Source organism: Microcaecilia unicolor, chromosome 2, assembly GCF_901765095.1.
Source record: "Microcaecilia unicolor chromosome 2, aMicUni1.1, whole genome shotgun sequence".
NCBI classification, from domain to species: Eukaryota; Metazoa; Chordata; class Amphibia; order Gymnophiona; family Siphonopidae; genus Microcaecilia; species Microcaecilia unicolor.
Genome location: NC_044032.1, coordinates 312,511,236 through 312,536,206, shown reverse-complemented (window position 1 = coordinate 312,536,206; position 24,971 = coordinate 312,511,236).

Here is a 24,971-nt window from a genome sequence, read left to right as displayed (position 1 = left end):
TGTGACTCCCATTGGTGGTGGTCTCAAGCTGCGGGGGATCTAGAGGATGCAATCCAGCTCTCCACCGTTTTTCACAATTCCCTTCAGTGGTGGACAATTCGATCCAATCTGACCCTGGGGACATCCCTTTCAAATTCCCTCAGCCACAAAAAGTGCTGACAATGGATGCATCCCTCCCGGGGTGGGGAGCTCATGTCGATGGGTTTTCACACTCAGGGAGTTTGGTCCCTCCGAGAAAAAGGTCTTCAGATCAATCTCCTGGAGTTGCGAGCGGTCTGGACGCTCTAAAAGCTTTCAGAGATCGGCTGTCCAATCCAATCATCCAAATTCAGACAGACAATCAGGTTGCGATGTACTACATCAACAAGCAGGGGGGCACCGGATCTCGCCCCCTGTGTCGGGAAGCCGTCCAGATGTGGCTTTGGGCACGCATCATGGCATGTTTCTCCAAGCCACGTATCTGGCAGGCGTAAACAACAGTCTGTCCAACAGATTGAGCAGGATTATGCAACCTCATGAGTGGTCGCTCAACATGGGCGTGATACGCAAGATCTTCCGAGAATGGGGCACCCCTTCGTTGGGTCTTTTGCCACTCAGATAAATCACAAGGTTCCTCAGTTCTGTTCCAGACTTCAGGCCCACGACAGACTAGCGTCGGATGCTTTTCTCCTTCATTGGGGGAAGGGCCTTCTGTATGCATATCCTCCCATACCTCTGGTGGGGAAGACTTTGCTGAAACTCAAGCAAGACCGCGGGATCATGATTCTGATTGCTCCCTTCTGGCCGCGTCAGATTTGGTTCCCCTCTTCTTCTGGAGTTATCCTCCAAAGAAACCATGGAGATTGGACTGTTTTCCAACCCTCATAACTCAGAATGAGGGGGCGCTTCTGCATCCCAACCTCCAGTCTCTGGCTCTCACGCCCTGGATATTTAGAGCATTAGAATTCACTTCCTTGGGTCTCTCTGAGGGTGTCTCCTGGGTTTTGCTTGCTTTCACTAAAGATTCCACGAAGAGGTGTTACTTTTTCAAATGGAGGAAGTTTGCCATCTGGTGTGACAGCAAGGCCCTAGATCCTCGCTCATGTCCCACTCAGACCCTGCTTGAATATCTTCTACACTTGCCAGAGTCTGGTCTCAAGACCAACTCCGTAAGAGTTCATCTTAGTGCAATTAGTGCTTATCATTATCGTGTAGAGGGTAAACCTACTCTCTGGCCAGCTGTTCGCTTCATGAGAGGTTTGCTTTGTCAAAGCCCCCTGTCAAACCTCCACCAGTGTCATGGGATCTCAACGTTGTTCTCACCCAGCTGATGAACCCTCCTTTTGAGCCACTGATCTCCTGCCATCTGAAGTACTTGACCTGGAAGGTCATTTTCTTGGTGGCTGTTACTTCAGCTCGTAGAGTCAGTGAGCTCCAAGCCTTGGTAGTGCATGCTCCTTATCTCAAGTTTCATCACAACAGAGTAGACCTCCGCACGCACCCTAAGTTCTTGCCAAAGGTGGTGTCGGAGTTCCATCTGAACCAGTCAATTGTGTTGCCAACATTTTTTCCCCGTCCTCATACCCCGCCCTGCTGAACATCAGTTGCAAACCTTGGACTGCAAGAGAGCATTGGCCTTTTATGTGGAGCAGACAAGCCCCTTCAGACAGTCCGCCCAAATGTTTGTTTCTTTTGATCCCAACAAAAGAGGAGTCGCAGTCGGGAACGCACCATTTCCAATTGGCTAGCAGATTGCATTTCCTTCACTTATGTCCAAGCTGGGCTGAATCTTGAGGGTCATGTCACAGTTCATAGTGTTAGAGCCATGGCAGTGTCGGTGGCTCACTTGAAGTCAGCCACTATAGAAGAGATTTGCAAGGCTGCGACGTGGTCATCTATCCACACATTCACATCTCATTACTGCCTTCAACAGGATACCCGAAGCGACAGTTGGTTGGGCAGTCGGTGCTGCAGAATCTGTTCGGGGTTTAGAATTCAACTCCTCCCCCCAGGCCCATTTTTATTCTGTTTCAGGCTGCACTCTCAGTTAGATGTTTCTGGTTTTAGGTCAATCTCAGTTATGTCCTCGCCATTGCGAGGCCCAATTGACCTTCTTTGTTGTTTTGAGTGAGCCTGGGTGCTAGGGATACCCCCATCAGTGGCAGCTGAAAGAAGAATATCCCCCTTTGAAGATTTGTCTTAATTTGAGTGAACCTTGGAAGAATATCTATATATGCCAATCCTAGACCCCTGAAGAAGGCCTCTTTGGCCGAAACACGGACCGTGTAGGGTCTTAATAAAGGAATTTGGCTGTTTACACCTGTGATTTTAGTTTGGTCTTTCTGTACATCTTCCATTCTTGTTGTTTTTGTGTTTTTTACGGGAGATTTGGACTCTCTTTGTCGTCGTGGGTGGTTTAGTGCCATCCTCAGCCCCAAGCTAGTGAACTCATGTGGAGGGGCATTTTCGAAAGGGACATTCAAGTTGCACTTTGGATGTCCTTGCAAATGGTGAAATCCATGGGTGGGGAAACCCGTATTTTGAAACAAGATGGCTGTCCATTTTTCCTTTCAAAAATACGTCAGACATCCAAATCCTTAAATTTGGACGTCCCTAGATTTGGTTTGTCCCTAGACATGGATGTTTCTGACTTTCGGTGATTTCAAAACCAAAGACGTCCAGTCAAAAACATCCTAATGCAAGGTCGTGGGAGGAGCCAGCATTTGTAGTGCACCGGTCCCCTGACAGGCAGGACACCAGTGGGCTCCCTAGGGGTCACTGCAGTGGACTTCATAAATTACTCCCAGGTACATAGCTCCCTTACCTTGTGTGCTGAGCTCCCCCAAACCCCCCAAAACCCCACTCCCCATAACTGTACACCACTACCATAGGGGGGGTCACCTAGATGTGGGTACAGTGGGTTTGTGGTGGTTTTGGAGGGCTCGCTGTTTCCTCCACAGATTTAACAGGTGAGGGGGGGTTATGGGCTGGGTCCGCCGTCTGAAGTGCACTGCAGTACCCACTAAAACTGCTCCAGGGACCTGCTATGCGCTGTTATGGACCTGAGTATGACATCTGAGGCTGGCAAGACATATTTTTAAAGATGTTTTTTGAGGGTGGGAGGGGGTTAGTGACCACTGGGGGAGTAACAGGAGGTCATCCCCGATTCTGTCTGGTGGTCATCTGGTCATTTCGGGCACCTTTTTGTGCCTTAGTCATAAGAAAAACCGGTCCGGGTGAAAACGTCCAAGTGTTCGTCAGGGACGTCCTTGCTTTTTTTGATTATGGGTCAAGGACGTCTAAGTGTTAGGCACACCCAAGTCCCACCTTCGTTTCGCCTCAGACACGCCCCCCTTGAACTTTGGCCAGTCCTTGCAATGGAGTGCAGTTGGAGATGTCTTAAATCGGGTTTCGATTATACCGATTTGGACGTCCCTGGGAAAAGGACGTCCATCTTCCGATTTATGTCAAAAGATGGACGTCCTTCTCTTTTGAAATGAGCCCAATACTCGCCCCAAAATGCTAGGTGAAGCTTTCTACAAAGAGCTACAGGTAATAATGCTTAGGGTTAGGTTCCCACCAGCAAATAGACCGGGAGGAGCAGGAGCCCCTGAAACACACGTCCGCTCAGCTCCGCTGCATACTGGAAGTCTCTTCAGTGTTCAGTTTTAATAGAGGTGCAGACATCCAATTTGAGATTCCTGAAAAACAATTATTTATTTATTTATTTATTTGTAGCATTTGTATCCCACATTTCCCACCAATTTGCAGGCTCAATGTGGCTTACATTTGCCGTAATGGCGGATGCCATTTCGGGTAGTAGAATTGCAAAGGTTATTGCGTATGATGCATACATACATGATAACATACATGGAACATAACATCTGCTAATGTGAACACTGCAGGAAAAATGATTTGCAAATCATCAGCATAAATGTAATATGAGAGATTCAGAGTATTTAATCAATAATGCCAGAGAACTCAAAAAAATTAATTAAAAAGAATAGGAGAAAGCAGACAGCCTTGCAGAACACACATCTAGAACACCGGATGTATTTATTTATTTATTTGGATTTTGCTCACACCTTTTTCAGCAGTAGCTCAAGGTGAGTTACATTCAGGTAGACTGGATATTTCTCTGTCCTAGGTGGGCTCACAATCTAGTTTGTACCTGAGGCAATGGAGGGTTAAGTGGCTTGCCCAAGATCACAAGGAGCAGCAGCGGGATTTGAACCGACCACCTCTGGTGCTCTAACACCACTAGGCCACTCCTCCAGTGGTGTGGAGTGGCCTAGTGGTTAGAGTGTGTAGAAAGTACACCATTTCTTCTAACCCTATAACTACACTTTCTAAGAAACTCTGAGAATCAAGACCAGACTGTCCCCTTTAATTCCAATACTATCTAATCTAGTAAGCAAAATATCATGGTCTACAACATCAAAGGCAGCAGAAAAGTCTAATTGCATTAATATCCACATTCTGGCCTTGGTCCATTATCAGAAACTAGGGACAGAATACATTACCACAGTTAAACATTTTCAAAATTCGATTGTTGGGTGGGGGGGTGGGGGGGGGGGCGGGGTCCAAAAATATCAAATTGGTCCCAAATAGTCTTGTGTTTGTCAGTAACAACTTCTGCTAGCTTAGCCAAAATGGTATATTAGCCACATGTTGATAATTAGTGTATATAACTGCAGACGTGGAGGAATCTTGTAAAAGGGTAAATGTGGTAGTACTCAAAGGGGAATACCCCTTGCTTCAAGCTACTGTTAGTGATATGCAATTTATCCTTAAAATCGAGCGTGGTACCGGAAGATTGGAGGGTGGCCAATGTAACGCCAATTTTCAAAAAAGGTTCCAGGGGAGAACCGGGAAATTATAGACCGGTGAGTCTGACGTTGGTGCCGGGGAAAATGGTAGAGGCTATTATTAAAAACAAAATTACAGAGCATATCCAAGGACATGGATTACTGGAGACCAAGTCAGCACGGCTTTTGTGTGGGGAAATCTTGCCTGACCAACCTTCAATTCTTTGAAGGAGTAAACAAACATGTGGACAAAGGGGAGCCGGTTGATATTGTGTATCTGGATTTTCAAAACGCGTTGACAAGGTACCTCATAAAAGGCTACAGAGGAAATGGAGGGTCATGGGATAAGAGGAAATGTCCTATTGTGGATTAACAACTGGCTGAAGGATAGGAACAGAGAGTGGGATTAAATGGTCAGTATTCACAATGGAGAAGGTAGCTAGTGGGGTTCCTCAGGGTCTGTGCTAGGACCACTGCTTTTAATATATTTATAATGATTTAGAGATGGGAAGTAACTAGCAAGGTAATTAAATTTGCTGATGACACAAATTTATTTAAAGTCATTAACTCGTAACGGGATTGTGAAAAATTACAGAAGGACCTTACAAGACTGGGAGACTGGGCGGCTAAATGGCAGATGACGTTAATGTGAGCAAATACAAGTGATGCATGAGGGAAAAAATAACCCGAATTATAGCTACGTCATGCAAGGTTCCACGTTAGGAGTTACGGACCAAGAAAGGGATCTAGGTGTCGTTGTCGATAATACACTGAAACCTTCTGCTCGTGTGCTGCTGCGGCTAGGAAAGCGAACGAAATGTTGGGTATTATTAGGAAAGGTATGGAAAACAGGTGTGAGGATGTTATATGCCGTTGTATCGCTCCATGGTGCGACCGCACCTTGAGTATTGTGTTCAATTCTGGTCGCCGCATCTCAAGAAAGATATAGTAGAATTGGAAAAGGTGCATCGAAGGGCGACTAAAATGATAGCGGGGATGGGACGAATTCCCTATGAAGAAAGACTAAGGAGGCTAGGGCTTTTCAGTTTGGAGAAGAGAACGGCTGAGGGGAGACATGATAGAGGCATATAAAAGAATGATTGGAGTGAAACAGGTGGATGTGAAGCGTCTGTTCACGCTTTCCAAAAATACTAACTCTAGGGGGGCATGCGATGAAACTACAGTGTAGTAAATTAAAACAAACCGGAGAAAAGTTTTCTTCACCCAACGCATAATTAAACTGGAGTTCGTTGCTGGAGAACGTGGTGAAGGTGGTTAGCTTGGCAGAGTTAAAAAGGGGGTTAGACGGTTTCCTAAAGGAGAAGTCCATAAACCACTACTAAATGGCCTTGGGAAAAATCCACAATTCCAGGAATAAACATGTATAGACTGTTTGTACGTTTGGGGAAGCTGCCAGGTGCCCTTGGCCTGGATTGGCCGCTGTCGTGGACAGGATGCTGGGCTCCATGGACCCTTGGTCTTTTCCCAGCGTGGCGTTACTTATGTACTTATGAAATGAAACAAGCTACAAAATACCTTCAAAATGAAGGTGTTTTAGCATTGTCATTGGACAAGGGTCAAGATCACAATAACCCTTTATAAATTTATTATGCAATGGCAATAGCTCTTTAGGCATGACCTTGGAAAAACTATTCTCCGAGGACAAGCAGGCTGATATTCTCTGGAGGATTTCTAGCAAAATTCTCTAAAAGTCTCTTCTGGAGCATTCCATCGCGCGTGGTGTTCATACTGCGCATGTGCGTACGTAGTTTCCCCGCCCGTCGCGCGGTCACGCTCCTCAGTTTCTTCTTTTCTGCGTCTGAGGAGACACAGAGTTCTTTTTGAGCGCTTCACGTTTCCTTGCTCCCGGAGTGAAGTTTCTTCTTGTCTTCGTCGAAGACCGTGCTTCCGTTCCTTTCTACGAGGACTGTTTAAAAAAAAAACTTTTTCCCTTTATTTTTCAGTTTTTTTCCCTCTTTATAAGTTTTCTTTATTTTTTGTCGCGACCGTGGTTAGGTCGCTAGGTCGGGTTTTTTCTCCTTGCTTTGTCTTGATTTTTATGACAAAATTGTGTCTTTTGATTTCGCGGATGCAATTTTTCCCACCATGTCATCGAAGACGCCCAGTGGCTTCAAGCCATGCGCCCGCTGCAACCGGACCATCTCTGGCACTGATCTGCACTCCTGGTGCCTTCAGTGCCTTGGGCCCGACCATCTTCAGGAGACCTGTAAGTTATGCCTAAAAATGAAAAAGCGCACTCAGATCTCCAGAGAGGCCCAGAGAGAAAAACATTTTGGGTCCGGTACCTCGGCATCGGCTACGTCGAGGGCAGCTTTGGCGATGGGAGACTAGTTGAAGGCTGCCAAAAGACCGATGCACGCTGGGAGCAGTGATGCATCGAGCGGGTCTCCACCCACCTCAGCGCCTCCTGCTTTGCAGGCCCCCCGGGACCGACCTGTATCGGACCCGGCCGCGAGGAGGCTTGTGGATTCAACGTCCTCCTCACCGGTACCGAGGAGTCTCGATGACGGGCATCGGGCGAAGGCCAAGAAGCACCGTCATCATTCTCCTTCTCGACACGGTACCGGGAGCTCCGGGTCGTCGAAGCATTCGGCACCGAGAAGCGTCGACGCCGAGAGGATCGCTCTCCCTCTGTGATGGAGGTGTCGACGCGACGGTCGTCTGGCAGCCCGGTACCGGCTCCCCAGACTTTGCAGATTCTGTCTCCGAAGCCCACACTGGCACCGCAGCCTTCCTCGACAGCTTCTCTAAGATGAGCGCATCAAGGCTATTTTTCCTGGTTTTATGGAAGCGGTGCTGCACCATTTGTGCCCGGCACCGGAGGTACCGGAGGCTCCTGTGGCATCTAGCCTTTTGCCGGTGGTGAGGTCTCCTTCACGTACCGGAGTTGGCAGCCTCCCGGGTCGACTCTCCATTGCCATCGGTGGAGGAAGCTTCACCGGAATCTCCTGGGGAGTCGACTTCTCGACACCGTCATCGAGGTCACCGCACCTCCATGTCGAGACGGGCTCGGATCCGGGCTGCTCTTTCTGAGCTATTGGCCCCATCTGATGATGACTCATCTGATGAGGATGGCAGGCATGAAGATTTCTCTGCTGAGGATTCTCTAGGTCTTCCATTTGATTCAACTCCCTCACCTCAGAGGCAGCTCTCCCCTCTGGAGAGCTTGTCTTTTTCATCTTTTGTGCGGGAAATGTCTGAGGCCATTCCCTTCCCTGTGGAGACTGTGGATGAGCCCAGGGCCAAGGTGCTCGAGGTCCTGGATTATCCATCTCCACCTAAGTCTTCTACCACAGTTCCTTTTCATGATACACTCAGGGAAGTGCTGATGAGGAACTGGGAGAAGCCTCTTTCATGCCCAACTATGCCCCAAAAGGCTGAGTCCCAATATCGGATCCACGGGGAACCCAGTTTCGTCCGGCCTCAGTTGCCTCATGATTCTGCGGTGGTGGATTCCACTCTCAGAAGGGCCAAGAGTTCTAGGTACTTTGCCTCGGCGCCCCCGGGGCGGGAACATAGAACCCTGGACTCTTTTGGGAGAAAGGCGTATCAGTCTGGCATGCGCGCATCCAAAATTCAATCGTACCAGCTCTTTACGAGTATTCATTTGTGGAACTCAGTGAGGCAGCTTGAGAACTTGGTTGACGCGCTCCCGCTGGAGCAGGCCAAGCCTTTTCGTCAAGTGGTCAGGCAGCAGAAGGCGTGTCACAAATTCCTGTCCGGGGGCATTTACGATACTTGCGATGTGACATCCAGATTTTCTGCTATGGGCATAGTGATGTGCAGACTCTCATGGCTGCGTGCCTGGAGGAAAGGACTCAGCAGAAGATTGCGGATATCCCTTGCCGGGAGATCATCTTTTTGGAGAGAAGATTGAAGAGTTGATTGATCATCTCTACCAGCGTGATAACGCTATGGATTCTCTCTCCCACCGGGTGCCTTCTGCATCTACTTCCTCATCTAGGAAGTTTTTTAAAGGGAAGAGAAGTGCTTCCTACGCCTCTAGGGGCCGTAGGGACACTCCTGCTTCTCGACAGCCGGTTCAGGCTCTGCCACAGCACGCTCATTCTAGTCAACAGCGTGCGCCGAAGCAGGCCCCTGCAGCTCCCCAGCAAAAACCAGGGACGGGTTTTTGACTGGCTCCAGTTGAGCATAGCCGCTATCAAAGTGTCCATGCCGGACGATCTGCCTGTCGGAGGGAGGTTAAAATTTTTTCACCAAAGGTGGCCTCTTGTAACCTCCGACAGGTGGGTTCTTCAAATAGTCCGGTTAGGATACACCCTAAATCTGGAATACAAACCTCCAAATTGCCCACCGAGAGCTCAGTCCTTCAGCTCTCAGCACAGGCAAGTACTTGCAGAGGAACTCTCCGCCCTTCTCAGCACCAATGCGGTCGAGCCCGTTCCACCAGGGCAAGAAGGGCTGGGATTCTATTCCAGGTACTTCCTTGTGGAAAAGAAAACAGGGGGGATGCGTCCCATCCTAGACCTAAAGGCCCTGAACAAATTCCTAGTCCGAGAAAAGTTCAGGATGGTTTCCCTGGGCACCCTTCTTCCCATGATTCAGGAAAATGATTGGCTATGCTCTCTGGACTTAAAGGATGCCTATACTCACATCTCGATACTCTCAGCTCACAGGAAGTATCTTCGATTTCGGCTGGGAACACAGCATTTTCAGTACCGTGTGCTGCCTTTTGGCCTCGCGGCTGCGCCCAGAGTCAAAGTGTCTGGCAATTGTCGCAGCATCGCTACGCAGACTGGGAGTGCATGTGTTTCCTTATCTCAACGATTGGCTGGTGAGGAGCACCTCAGAGGCAAGAGCTCTACAGTCCATGCGGATGAGTATTCGACTGCTAGAGCAACTGGGGTTTGTAATCATTTATCCCGTTCCAACCTTGTTCCGGTTCAGAATTGGAGTTCATTGGAGCTCTGTTGGACACTCGGACATCTCAAGCTTACTCCCTCAGGCACGGGCAGACAGTCTCCTGGCCCTAGTGCTCCTCGCTCGAGCGTCTCAACAGATCACAGCTCGGCAGATGTTGAGACTTTAGGCCACATGGCTTCCACAGTTCATGTGACTCCCATGGCACGTCTGCATATGAGATCAGCTCAATGGACCCTAGTTTCCCAGTGGTGCCAAGCTACAGGGGATCTAGAGGATGTAATCCGTCTCTCCACCGAGTTTTGCAGATCCCTTCAGTGGTGGACCATTCAATCCAGTCACCTTGAGACGTCTATTCCAAATTCCTCAGCAACAGAAAGTGCTGACGACAGATGCATCCCTCCTAGGGTGGGGAGCCCATGTAGTTGGACTTCACACTCAAGGAGCTTGGTCTTTTCAGGAAAAGGATCTTCAGATCAACCTCCTCGAATTATGAGCGATCTGGAATGCTCTCAAGGCTTTCAGGGATCGGCTGTCCAATCAAATCATCTTAATTCAGACAGACAATGTTATGATTCTGCCAGTTTGGCTGAGGGGGAGGGGGGGACGTCTCTTCTGATTGGCTGCCAGGGGTTGTGCTGACATCAGGGGATAGTACTTTAGCCTGCAGCTGAAGAGTTTCTCTGCTTTTGCATTACTTACTTGGTGGTAACAGGAAAGCCTGATAGTTTTCTCTCAGAACGTGCTCTAGGTTCTGACAGGGATCTGTGTTGTATTAGAGTATTCTTTTCCTTCCCTCTGGGTTAGCTGCTGCTGTGTGTGTGTGCGTAGCTCTGTAATCAGGGTCAGCTGCTCGTTTGTTTAGTGGGGACTGGGCATTGCTCAGCCTCCGGGGGGCTCTGGGCTGAGTGAGAGCGTTCTCCTTTGTTTGTTTTAAGGATTTCTCTTCCCAGTGTCCCGGCCTGCTGGCTCAGTGAGTTTAACCCTTTGTGTACTGTGTGTATTGTATTCCTGCCTCTGCCAGTGTGTTTGTTGGATGGGCCCCCGCTCCCTCTCGGGAGGGGAAGCGTTCTCTCTGATTGTTTGTTGATTTATGGCACTCTCTCTGCTGGCTCTACAAGCTTAACCCTTTGTTCTGTGTGCCTCTGTCTACAGTGGGTTTGAGGCAAACTTTCTGCCTTCCTTTTGTGTCTGGTTCCTCTGGCTTCTGCCTGGGGCTCCTACCCTGGTGGGGGGGAGGGGGGGGAGGTTGCTGTGTTAGTTCCCCTGTCCTGTGCTAGTCCCCTGGGTGGGCGTGGCCCGCTCTGGTCCTTTGTTTCCCCCTCTGCCCTATTGCTGGTGTTCAGCGCGTGTCTGGCATCTTGGGGCCCTCTGGGTTCTTTCACCCCTCCCTGTGTGTGATTGGGTTCCAGTTCAGCTGTGAGGCTCGCACGAGTGGCTCTGTGTGCGTGGGTTCCAGTTCGGCCACGAGGCCCGCCTGTATGCCTATTTCCCTTCTTCCTGAGGGACTGTGGGGAGGGGTAGCTTAGGGGGTATTGTGTAGCTGGGGTGTGCGGTGGTGGGTCGGTCTCCCCTTGGCCTGGATCGGTGCCCTGCTGGACTCGGCCAGGGCCCAAGGGCTCACGACCAACCCAACGGATTACAGACAATCAGGTTGCAATGTATTACACCAACAAGCAGGGGGGCACCGGATCTCGCTCTCTGTGTCAGGATGCCGTCAAGATGTGGCTTTGGGTGCACCATCATGGCATGCTTCTCCAAGCCACATATCTGGCAGGCGTAAAAAACAGTCTGGCCGACAGGTTGAGCAGGATAATGCAATCGCACGAGTGGTCACTAAACATGGCCATTGTCCTCAAGATCTTCCAAGAGTGGGGCACCCCCTCGGTGGATCTCTTTGCCACTCAAATCAATCACAAAGTCCCTCAATTCTGTTCCAGATTTCAGGCCCATGACAGACTAGCGTCAGATGCCTTTCTCCTACAATGGGGGACAGGTATGCGTATCCTCCCATACCTCGAGTAGGGAAGACTTTGCTGAAACTCAAGCAAGACCGGGGAACTATGATCTTGATTGCTCCCTTCTGGCCTCGTCAGATCTGGTTCCCTCTTCTTCTGGAGTTGTCCTCTGAAGAACCGTGGAGATTGGAGTGTTTTCCGACCCTCATCACCCAGAACGAGGGGTTGCTTCTACATCCCAACCTCCAGTCTCTGGCTCTCACAGCCTGGATGTTCAGAGCTTAGACATTGCCTCTTTAGGTCTTTCAGAGGATGTCTCCCGAGTCTTGCTTGCTTCCAGGAAAGATTCCACGAAAAAGTGTTATTCTTTCAAAAGGAGGAGGTTTGTCGTCTGGTGTGACAGCAAGGCCCTAGATCCTTTTTCTTGTCCTACACGGACCCTGCTTGAATACCTTCTACACTTAACAGAGTGTGGTCTCAAGACCAACTCCGTAAGGGCTCATCTTAGTGCAATCAGTGCTTACCATCAACATGTAGAAGGTCAGCCTATCTCTGGACAGCCTTTAGTAGTTCGTTTTATGAGAGGTTTGCTTTTGTCAAAGCCCCTTGTTAAACCTCCACCAGTGTCATGGGATCTCAACGTCGTTCTCACCCAGCTGATGAAAGCTCCTTTTGAGCCACTGAATTCCTGCCATCTGAAGTATTTGACCTGGAAGGTCATTTTCTTGGTGGCTGTTACTTCAGCTCGTAGAGTCAGTGAGCTCCAAGCCCTGGTAGTGCATGCACCTTACATCAAATTTCATCACAACAGAGTAGTCCTCCACACTCACCCTAAGTTCTTGCCAAAGGTGGTGTCGTAATTCCATCTGAACCAGTCAATTGTCTTGCCAACATTTTTTCCCCATCCACATACCCGCCCTGGTGAGGACAAGTTGCAGACCTTGGACTGTAAGAGAGCATTGGCCTTTTACGTGGAGCGGACAAAGCCCTATCGACAGTCCGCCCAGCTGTTTGTTTCTTTTAATCCCAACAGGAGGGGAGTCGCCATCGGAAAACGCACAATCTCCAGTTGGCTAGCAGATTGCATTTCTTTCACTTATGCCCAAGCTGGGCTGACTCTAGAGGGCCATGCCACGGCGTCAGTGGCTCACTTGAAGTCAGCCTCTATTGAAGAGATTTGCAAGGCTGCAACGTGGTCATCAGTCCACACATTCACATCTCACTGCTGCCTTCAGCAGGATACCCGACGCGGCGGTCGGTTTGGGCAGTCAGTGCTGCAGTATCTGTTTGGGGTTTAGAATCCAACTCCTCCCTCCTAGGCCTATTTTCTGTTCTGTTCCAGTCTACACTCTCATCTAGTTCAATTTATTTTCAGGTCAATCTCTGTTATGCGGGGCGCAATTGACCAATGTTTATTGTTTTGAGTGAGCCTGGGGGCTAGGGATACCCCATACGTGAAAATATTGAGCCTGTAGCAGGTATTCTCCGAGGACAGCAGGCTCCATATTCTCACAACCCTCCCTCCTCCCCGTTGGAGTGGTTACAGTTCTATACTTTGCTTTTTACTAACTGATTAGGGCACGCTTGCGTCGTGGGCGGGAAGCCGTTCGCACATTGCAGTGCATTCGGTCCACGCGACGACGCATTCTGGAGAGTTCTTTTTGTTTTTAAAGTTCCGGTCTCCTGGGCAGTCATGGACGACGACCCATACGTGAGAATATTGAGCCTGCTGTCCTCGGAGAATACCTGCTACAGGTATGTATCTTCATTTTCCAGTAACGGTATGTTGGAACTCCCAAGAAATAAGTGTTAAAACATTCAAAATTATTTATTGTTTTATCTATTTGTTGTTTGTTTTATCTACTGTGAATGTTTCTTGCTATTTGCCTAGGTAAATAGGTGGATTAAAAATGTTTTAAATAAGTAAATCAATATATCAGTGGTTCTCAACCCAGTCCTTAGGTCACACCCAGCCAGTCAGATATCCACAATTAATATGCATGAGATAGATTTGCATACAATAGAGGTAGTACATGCAAATTCATCTCATGCATATTTATTGTGGATTTCTTGAAATCCTAACTGGCTTGATGTGTCCCAAGGACTGTATTGAGAACTCCTGCTATAGGTACGTGTCCCTATGCATCTTTATAAAACACTAGCCCAAATCCTGCAGATATTGCACCTAGATTGAAGGCACAGATATTGCACCTGCTCAAGAGCAGGTATAAATGAACACTCTTTCAATATATGTGATCATGTGTATTTTACAAAATATGTATGCAGATCACAACTCCATCCACAATCTGTCCAAACTCTGCCCCCAAGCATGCGTACTGTACAAGTGCCATCTTGCACCTCATGTACTTTTAATCTGATCTAATTTTATAAGAACTCATGAAAATGATTTATAAAATTATTCTCATATATGCTAATAGCAAAATGGAGTATGAATGTTGAGCAGTTAGGCCTCTAAGTATGAATTCCTAGCAGGGCTGGGAGGGGGTAATTCTATATGGAGCAATCTAGTTTTAGGCAGCAGGAAAACATATAAATGGTGGTATTCTAGTCGTTACATAAGTAAGTGGCCATTTATGTATGCACTGCCTATAGAATGCTGCCTAGTGGAAAAATAAGTGTATTGATTTGAAGGCATGTATTTTCCTGTTGGGCATGCACATGAGCAGAGTTTGAGTGGAACATGGGGCAGAGTGCATAGCTATGTGCGTAAATTATAGAATGCTATCATTTATGCTCATACATGTTAACATCTAGGCTAGTGCTGTCCACAATTTGAATTGATTCGCTGATTCATTTTGGGTGAATTGATTTGAATCAATTCATTTCAGCAAAAAACCGGGAGTCCCAGTTCAGGACTTCCCCACCTGCCCCATGCTGTCACCCAAGCCACTGCTGCTTCCCTCAGCAGCAGTGGCAACAAAAGAAGATACACTCACCACCACAGAGATGATCTCTCTATTGGTGCAGGCTGACTGCTCTGCCTCGGAATAGGAAGTGACATCAGGGGCTTGGGACCAGTAGCTACGCCAATGGAGAGTCCGGCCCCATGGTGAGTTTATTTTCTTTTGACGTCGCTGCTGCTCTAGAGAAACAACAGCAGCAGCAGTGGAAGAGGTGTCAGGGTAGGAGGGGCCACAGAGAGGACACAGATGCTGGATTGGGAGTTATAGAGATGGGATGGTGGCTGGATGGAAGAGGTGGGGGGAGAGAGAAGGCAAAGGCTGGATGGAAAGGGGACAGAAAAGAAGGGCAGGCGCTAGATTGTGGGTTACAGAGATTGGACAGTGGCTGCATAGAAAAGGTGGGGGTCGAGAGAGGCAAAGGCTGGATAGAAAGGGGACAGAAAAGGAGGGCAGTTGCTGGATTGGTGGTTACAGAGATGGGACAGTGGCTGGATAGAAGAGGTGGGGGGAGAAAGAGCGAAGGCTGTATAGAAAGAGGACAGAAAATTAGTGCCGATGCTGGTTTGGGGTTTACAGAGATGGTACGGTGGCTGGATAGAAGAGGTGGGGGGGGGGGAGGGGGGGAGAGAGAGGGCAAAGGCTGGATGCAAAGAGGACAGAGAAGGAGGGCAAACCATGGATAGAAGGAAGGATGGAGAGGAAGGCAGAGGCTGGATGGAAGGGGAGGGGAGGACAAGAGAAAAGGAATGGATTTGCTGGTCCTGGGGAGGAATGGCAAGAGGGGATTGGGAACAGGAGGGAAGAAGAAATAGGGGAGAAGCTGAACATGAGGAGGATAGGGACGTAGAAATGTGATGCAGGAACATGGGGGGGGGAGGGACACAGAGGGGTATTGCTGGACAGGGCAAAAATAAAGATACGGAAGACGGAGATGCTCAACATGGCAGGAAGATAGGAGCAGGGACACAGAGGGGATTTGAAAGATGGATATGGACAGAGAAAAAATGACCAATGGATTAGGAGACCCTGGCAAAAGAGTTAAGAAAAGACAGAGGATAGTGGAAACCAGAGATACGATTACAAAAATTAAAAGACCAGACAACAAAGGTAGAAAAATGAATTTTATTTTCTATTTATTGATAGTGGCCGTAAAGGACTGAATCGAATTGAAAAAAATCAATTCATATGAGTGAATCGAATTGAAACGTTTTTGTCTGAATTGGACAGCACTAATCTAGTCACAAACATTTATATCAGTTACAGGGCTGGTGTAAGTGATTGTGCCTTAGTGTATGTGTGTTTTCAGCCATATATGCTAGTATTCTCTCAAGAAACAAAGGCACCTATTTTTCTTTATATAATAGTCTTAAAATAGGCACCATAACTAGCACCTATTGCAGGTGCTCTTCTATAGAATTACCCTCTTAAGGGGTATACGCTCAGGTAAATTTATTTAATTAATGTTATTGAATTACTGGTTAGAACTGTCTCAGCTAGCAGTATGCACCTTAACTTAATCTGCTGCTGATGCTAAAGACCCGCTCATCTGTATGAACTTAAAGTTCCTTTCTTCTGGTCTCCACAAACAACCTCCTCTGAAATCAATACAAAAATGTGCACTACCAATTTCTGATAACAAATTGATCGGTTCCTCCCCCCACCTTCAAGCTGAGGTATATGCTTTTTTGGAAAGGTGCATGAAACTGAACAGAAAGCTTCAGACAGAGTATATTCGTTCAGGGCTTTTTCCTGAGGCTTTCCAATTTATTAATAGGTCTCATGTTGCTACATTTCTGGAAGCCTTCCCAGTGGGTTTGTTGATTATAATGTCTGTTGGCTTTTGTTACTGCTTTAATTAGCTTCAGAGCTTATTTTTGATAATAGCATTAATAATATAGAAGTGTCTTTCTTTACCCAGTTTCATTAAAAAGGCACATCCGGGTATCATGAAATGTTTACTGAAGGAAGACAGTCATGCACATGAACAAATAGTAACTGCATGAGAGAATTCAAGCTCTCATTAACACAGCAGGAAGAAAAGGAACAAGGAGTCTTGTGGCTAAAACATTCTTCCAGCCCAAGTTTATGGAATAATAAGAAAATGGGTTACCAGGGTTGTGCACGAGGAAGAAAATGTCCAGTTTTCAGATTTTTTGGAATTTGCCTCCTAATTTTTAGGCTTCATTTTTGGTTTGTTTTACACTTGCTGGGTTTAGCTAGATTACTGAGTGAAATTTGGTCTCTGTATCTCCCGTTGCAGATTGCTACCAGGAATTTAGAGTTCGCTGATGCCTTCCCTGCACACGGGTCATTTGACCCGCACATCACAGGTCAAATTCAATATCTCTCATTGCAACCAAGAAACTTATACATTGCTGACGCTTTCCCTGCATACAGGTCGTGTGACCCGAGCGTCATAGGTCAAACCCAAATTGCAACCAGAAACTTACACATCGCTGACGCCTTCCCTGCACACGGGTCATGTGACCCGCACATCATAGGCCAAACCCATGCAGGTCTACTATTTATTCTCTGCCTTCAGCGACCAGGGTCACCGAGAGACAGAGTCAGGGCAGGGCCGCCGCTGCCAGGCCCCCCTACTTGGTACTCAGCTGCTGGGCCCCCCACCCACACTCGGGATGCAGCCACTGGGACCCCCACACCCACATTTGGGATGCAGCTGCCAGGCTCAATGTGGAACGCAGCTACCGCTGCTGCCCCTCACTCTAGGGCTGCCACCAGATCCCGGCACTGGGCCCTCCTTGGAGGCTGGAGAGGAGCAGATGCACATGCTGATGTCAGTGCACTGGCTCCTCCCTAGCCTCCAAGGGGGGCCCAGCACCACGGTCTGTCTCTCACTTGCTCCAGTGTGCTGGGACCGGTTCCCTATTTAGTATAGAGCTGTCTGGTTTTGCAGATCAGCCAGCTTTGTATATATAACTTATTCTCTTATCTATGATCGACAGCTATAGCCTGTGTCTTCTTGGCCTTTTCAAGGACAAGTTAACAGATAGGCTTGCTTAGCCTAAAATAATGGGCCATAAACTTTAACAAGCCTCTGTTTGTTTCAAACAGGCTCTAAACATAATACAGAGACACTCTCAGAGAAGGACAATTATGAGTGATAAGTATTCGAGGGAGGGAGGTTACAAAGGGCAAATGATGGATAATTGAGAAAAATACCAAAGAAACAGAATTATGTGAAGGTGACCTTAGAGGTCAGAGTTGAAGAATACCAGATAAGTAAGAGAGAAAATATAAGGCATTAAGTGATTGGACAAAATTAAGCTTCAGTAATCTGACAAGCACATCTTGTAGCAGTCAGATGTGTTAAGCTTCTAGGGAAATACACAGAAAGACCAGAGAGAGAGATTTTATTTTCCTTATACTGAAATTTAGATTGATATAAATAAGAATTCAATTTTCTGTAATATTGGGATAAAAGAATTTTATTGTAATCATTTATTTACTCTAATAAATTTTAGCATTAGTATAAAGAGAAAAACTAAATTCTGGAGTGTTTTCCATTGCCAGAAGGGCTTTCAGTCTCTTCTAAAGTTGTTTAGCTCCCCCATTTAGAGGCAAGGGGGGGGGACTATACATTCCGATAGGAGCAGGAGACAGATAGACCTTGGGGCCCGATGTCGGGTCCAGGAATTTTCCCCCCCTACCTCCCTTCTCGGCAGCCCTGTCAGTGGCGTCTTACTGTTACAATTGCTGTGTTTAGCTAGATTATTGAGTGAATTTTGATCTCTGTATCTCTCGTTGCAGACTGCTACCAGGAACTTAGATATCACTGATGCCTTCCCTGCACATGGGTCACATGACCTACGCATCATAGGTCAAACCCAATCAAGTCCTATTTATTCTATGCCTTAGGGCAAGCGACAAAGAGGCGAGCATTGGTCTGTCTGCAAGCATTGTTCCAGTTAGTGTTTTATTTAATAACTTCTCGATGCAGTTTTTGCATTGATGTTTTCGCCTTGTCCTAGACTCTTTATCTCTCTTCTTCTATGTTCCTCTTGGCTTGTATTTATAGCAGTAGACGCCTTCCCTATTTGTAGCTGGTGGGAACATCACCCCCCAGCCAAGCAGCAGAAGCGGGTTTTCTCTCCACGTCAACTTCTCTCTTGTTCTACCTCTTCTACTACTGTTCTTTCTCACTTAATCTTTTTGTGTGCCCTCCTAAACTGCCGCTCTTTGAAACAAAATCTCCTCTTATTAAGAACCTCTTGATCTCTAGTAATTTAGAACTTTTGGGCTTACTGAAACCTGGCTTCTTCCAGGGGAGGAAGCCTCTCTTTTCCAGTGTTTGCCACCAGACTACTCCATAATAGAGAATGACGCGGGGACAACGTTTGTCCACGCCCTGTCCCATCCCCATGGGTTCTGTCCCTGCCCCATCCCCATGAGCTCTGTCCTCATCTGCAGAAGCCTCGAACACTTATGATTTTATATTTAATATTTTTATTAAAGTATAAAAAGGAAAAATACGCTGTACAACTTTTGTTTATAAATCACAAATAGAAAACAATAACAACGAGCAACTTTAATAACCCCATCCTCTACCCTTCCAATCCCAACAATAGCTGATTTCTACTACCCCAAGGAATCCTAATCCATCAAATAAAATGTCTAGGGGTACAAAATACAACCTAATACCAAATAAACAGCTCCAGCCATATTAACTGTTGGTCGCAATACTCATTGGGTAGATGGAGAAAAAGCCCTCAGAAACCACTAGTATGATACTGGTGGTTTAGTGCGAGGTTATACAAAGTTTTATGAAATAACTCACGCAGCGGTTCTATCATTGGGCAAAAACTCCACTACCCGGACTACTTTTTAAATCTCAAGGTTCTACACACAATTTAAGCAGTATTTAAGCAGTATTATTTATTTGTGTGCTTTATGTTCAACAACACACAGAATAGTGAGTAGCACTTAGCTTATGATTTAAATCGGCACTCTTCTATATCCGTTCGACGGGGACCACCGTTTCACCTAGAAACATGGCTTCATCAGGAACGAAGTGCTCTCTTGTAATGTTGAGAATCTGAAACAGACAAATTGTATATTAGGTGCCTGTCAATGTGCGAGAAATCTTTGGTAAACACACCTTCAGAAAGTCACCCCACGGACAGACGTATTTGAGCTGGAGGCATAAGTTTAAAAATGGCGCCTCAGCGTTCACGTATAAACAGCTGTTAGATATACTTGCGTAAAAAATGACGTGATAAGCATCAGTAGAAATTGAACCAATCAATGGAGCTATTCAGCCTATTGGGTGCTAAAGTATCCAATTCAAAGATCCACCTTGCTTCCCTCCTTGCTAGTTTGAGTTTTCGATCGCCGCCCCTGTTGGACGGCGCTATCCAATCAATAACAGAACATTGCAGGTCTTCAAATTTATGCTTCTGAATAACACAGTGTTCCACTATAGGTTCTTTTATTGCAGACCTCCGAATGTTTGATCTATACTCCAGGATCCTAACTTTCAAGGGTCTCGTTGTCATACCGATGAATGTTTTATTGCAGGGGCAGCTTAGAGAATATATCACATGATCAGAAGAGCAGTTGGAAAAGTGTGCTAGCTTGTGTACTGTGTTGGTATGAGGATTTACAAACTGTTTAATTTGTTTGGTGATGCTGCAAATTTGACAATGGCCACATTTAAAGTGTCCTGATATTTTTGGTTTGTTGGTGTGAGATTTAATATCAGCTGGACTAATCATTTCTTTGATGTTATTGGTCCTAGCGAACGCTATGCGAAGATTAGTATTTTCAAATGTGTGTGTAGATCTCATAATGTCCCATCTGTTTTTGATCATGCTGGCAAGAAAAGGGCTGTGTTCATTGTATTGCATGACCATGGTAAACGTGTTGTCTTCAGCTTTATATTTCATGGGCTTGGACAGCAATAGCTGCCTATCATTGTATTTTGCTCTCCGGTACGCATGCTTTAGGACAGACTTTGAATAACCTCTGTCCAAGAGGTTTGCCATCAAATCATGAGCTTGATTTTTAAAAGTGGCAAAATCAGTACAGATGCGTCTCAACCTCAGCATCTGTGAGAAAGGGAGACTGTTTTTAAGATGTGAGGGATGGCAGCTGGAATTGTGTAGAAAGGTATTTCTATCCGTGGTCTTTTTAAATACTTTCGTAACGAAACCATCAATGGTATTGTTAACTTCCACATCTAAATAGTGGATGCATTTAGACGAATGTTGCTCGGTAAATTGAATGTCTTGATTGCAGCTGTTGAGCCAATTCAAAAATCTCTGAGATCCGCTGTTGAGCCTGCCCAAATCTTGAAGATATCATCTATGTATCTCCACCAGTGCAGGATGATCTCTTTAAATGGAGATTGTCCTGCTTATAATCGACGAGAAAACGCCCAAGTTCCGACCTAATCGGGAGATGGACGTTTATCTCACAAAAACGAATAAAGCGTATAATCGAAGCCGATTTTTGGACGTTTTCAACTGCAACTCCGTCGCGGATGCGACAAAGTTGATGGGGGCGTGTCAGAGGTGTGGCGAAGGCGGAACTGGGGCGTGGTTATCTGCCGAACAAAGATGGGCGCATTTCACTGATAATGGGAAAAAAGTATGCGTTTTTTAGCTAGAATTTAGGACACTTTTCCTGGACCCTGTTTTTCACGAATAAGGCCCCAAAAAGTGCCCTAAATGACCAGATGACCACTGGAGGGAATCGGGGATGACCTCCCCTGACTCCCCCAGTGGTCACTAACCCCCTCCCACCACAAAAAAATGATGTTTCACAAATTTTTATTTTCAACCCTCAAATGTCATACCCAGCTCCCTGGCAGCAGTATGCAGGTCACTGGAGGAGTTGTTAGGGGGTGCAGTGGACTTCAGGCAGGTGGACCCAGGCCCATCCCCCCTACCTGTTACAATTGTGCTGCTTAATGCTTATTAGTCGTCCAACCCCCCCCAAAGCCACTGTACCCACATGTAGGTGCCCACTTCACCCCTTAGGGCTATAGTAATGGTGTAGACTTGTGGGCAGTGGGTTTTGAGGGGGATTTGGGGGGCTCAACACACAAGGGAAGGGTGCTATGCACCTGGGAGCTCTTTTACCTGTTTTTTTGGTTTTGTAAAAGTGCCCCCTAGGGTGCCCGGTTGATGTCCTGGCATGTGAGGGGGACCAGTGCACTACGAATCCTGGCCCCTCCCACGAATAAATGTCTTGGATTTATTCGTTTTTGAGCTGGGCGCTTTCATTTTCCATTATCGCTGAAAAACAAAAACGCCCAGCTCACACATTGTTGAATAAAACATGGGCGTCTATTTTTTCCCAAAATACGGTTCGGTCCGCCCCTTCACGGACCCGTTCTCGGAGATAAACGCCCATGGAGATAGGCGTTTTCGACATAAATCGGAAGATGGACATCCTTCTCCCAGGGACGTCCAAATCAGTATAATCGAAACCCAATTTAGGACGTCTCCAACTGCACTCCATCGCAAGGACGGCCAAAGTTCAAGGGGGCGTGTCAGAGGCGTAGCGAAGGTGGGACTTGGGTGTGCCTAACACTTAGATGTCCTTGGACGTTTTCACCCGGACCTGTTTTTCTTACGACTAAGGCACAAAAAAGTGCCTGAAATGACCAGATGACCACTGGAGGGAATCGGGGATGACCTCCCATTACTCCCCCAGTGGTCACTAACTCCCTCCCACCCTAAAAAAACATCTTTAAAAATATGCCAGCCTCTATGCAAGCCTCAGATGTCATACTCAGGTCCATGACAGCGCATGCAGTGCACTTCAGAAAGGCGGACCCAGCCCCACCCCCACCTGTTACGTTTGTGGAGGAAACAGCGAGCCCTCCAAAACCCACCACAAACCCACTGTACCCACATCTAGGTGCCCCCCTTCACCCGTAAGGCTATGGTAGTGGTGTACAGTTGTGGGGAGTGGGTTTTGGGAGTTTTGGGGGGCTCAGCACACAAGGTAAGGGAGCTATGTACTTGGGAGCAATTTATGAAGTCCACTGCAGTGCCCCCTAGGGTGCTCGGTTGGTCCTGGCATGTGAGGGGGACCAGTGCACTACAAATGCTGGCTCCTCCCACGACCAAATGGCTTGCATTTGGTCATTTTTGACATGGACGTTTTTGGTTTCGAAAATCACCGAAAGTCAGAAACGTCCATGTCTAAGGACGTCCAAATCTAGGGACGGCAAAATTTAAGGATTTGGACGTCCCTGACGGTATTTTCAAAACAAAAGATGGGCGTCCATTTTGTTTCGAAAATACGGGTTTCCCCACCCCTGGATTTCACCATTTTGCATTGACGTCCAAATCGCAACTTGGACGTCCCTTTTGAAAATGCCCCTCTATGTGGATCAGTTGCGTGCCACTAAACAAACTTTCTATTCCAGTCAGAGTCAGCAAGCATCAAGCTCCGTAAAGCATTTGTTTAAAGTTTTTAATAGTCACAGACAGCCCCTAGGGTTCAATTACCATCTGATCAGTTACTACTACTCCTCAAAAACTACGTCACTCCAAACTAATTTTTCACCACTTCCTTTTCCTTTGGATCATGCTCCACTGTCTCAATCTCAGTCTGGTACTTTGGCCTTTTTCAACATTACTTCTTTGGAATCTTTTTCCAAATTAGTGACCTCTGCAGGTCAAAAACTATCGGCCAGTGTCTAATTTATCCTTTCTTTCAAAAGTCGTGGAGTTAGTCGTCCTTGAGCAGCTTTCTTCTTATATTTAGTCCATTAATGCCTTGCATCCCTGTCAGTCTGGTTGTCATGCTAATTTCAGTACAGAAACAGTTCTTACTGCTTTAATTAGTGAACTTCACAGTAACTTGGAGAGGGGGAAAGTTGCTCTCTTAGAGGGGCATAATTGAACGCGAACGCCCATCTCCATGGGCACCTATCTCTGAGGACGATACGCGAAGGGGCGGGACAGACTATTTTCGAAAAAGATGGGCATCCATCTTTTGTTTCGATAATACAGTTGGTGCTGGGCAAATGCATCGGATTTGGGCGGATTTGAGCTGGGTGGTATCGTTTTCAGCGATAATGGAACCGAAGGCGCCCAGCTCAAAAACGAACAAATCCAGGCATTTGGTCGTGGGAGGGGCCAGGATTCATAGTGCACTGGTCCCCCCTCACATGCCTGGACACCAACCGGGCACCCTAGGGGGCACTTGTAACAATTAAAAAAAAAATTAAAATACCTCCCAAGTCCATAGGTCCCTTACCTTGGGTGCTGAGCCCCCCCAATCCCCCCCAAAACCCACTCCCCAGAACTTTACACCATTACCATAGCACTTATGGCTGAAGGGAGGCACCTAGATGTGGGTACAGTGGGTTTTGGGGGCGTTTGGAGGGCTCCCATTTACCAGCACAAGTGTAAAAGGTGGGGGGGGGGGGGGGGGGGGGGGGATGGGCCTGGGTCCACCTGCCTGAAGTCCACTGCACCCACTAACAACTGCTCCAGGGACCTGCATACTGCTGTGATGGAGCTGGGTATGACATTTGAGGCTGGCATACAGGCTGGAAAAAAGTTTTAAAGTTCTTTTTTTTTGGTGGGAGGGGGTTAGTGACCACTGGGGGAGTCAGGGGAGGTCATCCCCGATTCCCTCCGGTGGTCATCTGGGCAGTTGGGGCACTTTTTGGGGACTTGTTCATGAAAAAAAAGGGTCCAGAAAAAGTGACCCAAATTCTCGCTTCTGGCGCCCTTCTTTTTTCCATTATCGGCCGAGAGCGCCCATCTCTCCTTGGCCAATAAACACGCCCCAATCTCGCCTTTACCACGCTTCCAACATGCCCCCATCAACTTTGATCATTCCTGCGACAGTTTGTCAGCCCTTTGGCTCTACTCATTCAGTCCCAGGGTATCAGTTTGTATTCTTACGCAGATGACTTTCTTCTGGTGTAATACACAGACCCAATTTCTGTTGACTTACATCCTCTTCATTGTCTGGAACTTGTAGCAGGGTGGCTTAAAGATCATTGATTAGTCTTTAACCCTGAGAAGTTACCAGATTATTACTACTACTACTACTACTACTACTACTTATCATTTCTATAGCTCTACTAGACGTATGCAGCGCTGTACACTTGAACATGAAGAGACAGTCCCTGCTCGACAGAGCTTACAATCTAACACCTCCAACCATTTCTCCTTTCTGTTTGGTAGACACTTTACTCCAATCTCATCTTTTTGTTATCTAGGGGTCTTTCTGGATTCTGCTTTGTCATTTAGGGGGTCTTTTACTAAAGCTTAGCCTGTTATCTGCAGCCAGACCCATTTTATTCCTATGGGCCTTGCTGCAGATAACTCGAGCTAAGCTTTAGTAAAAGACCACCTTAGTCAGCAAATTTCTCGAGTTATTAAATCTGTTTTATTCTTTTTACTGAA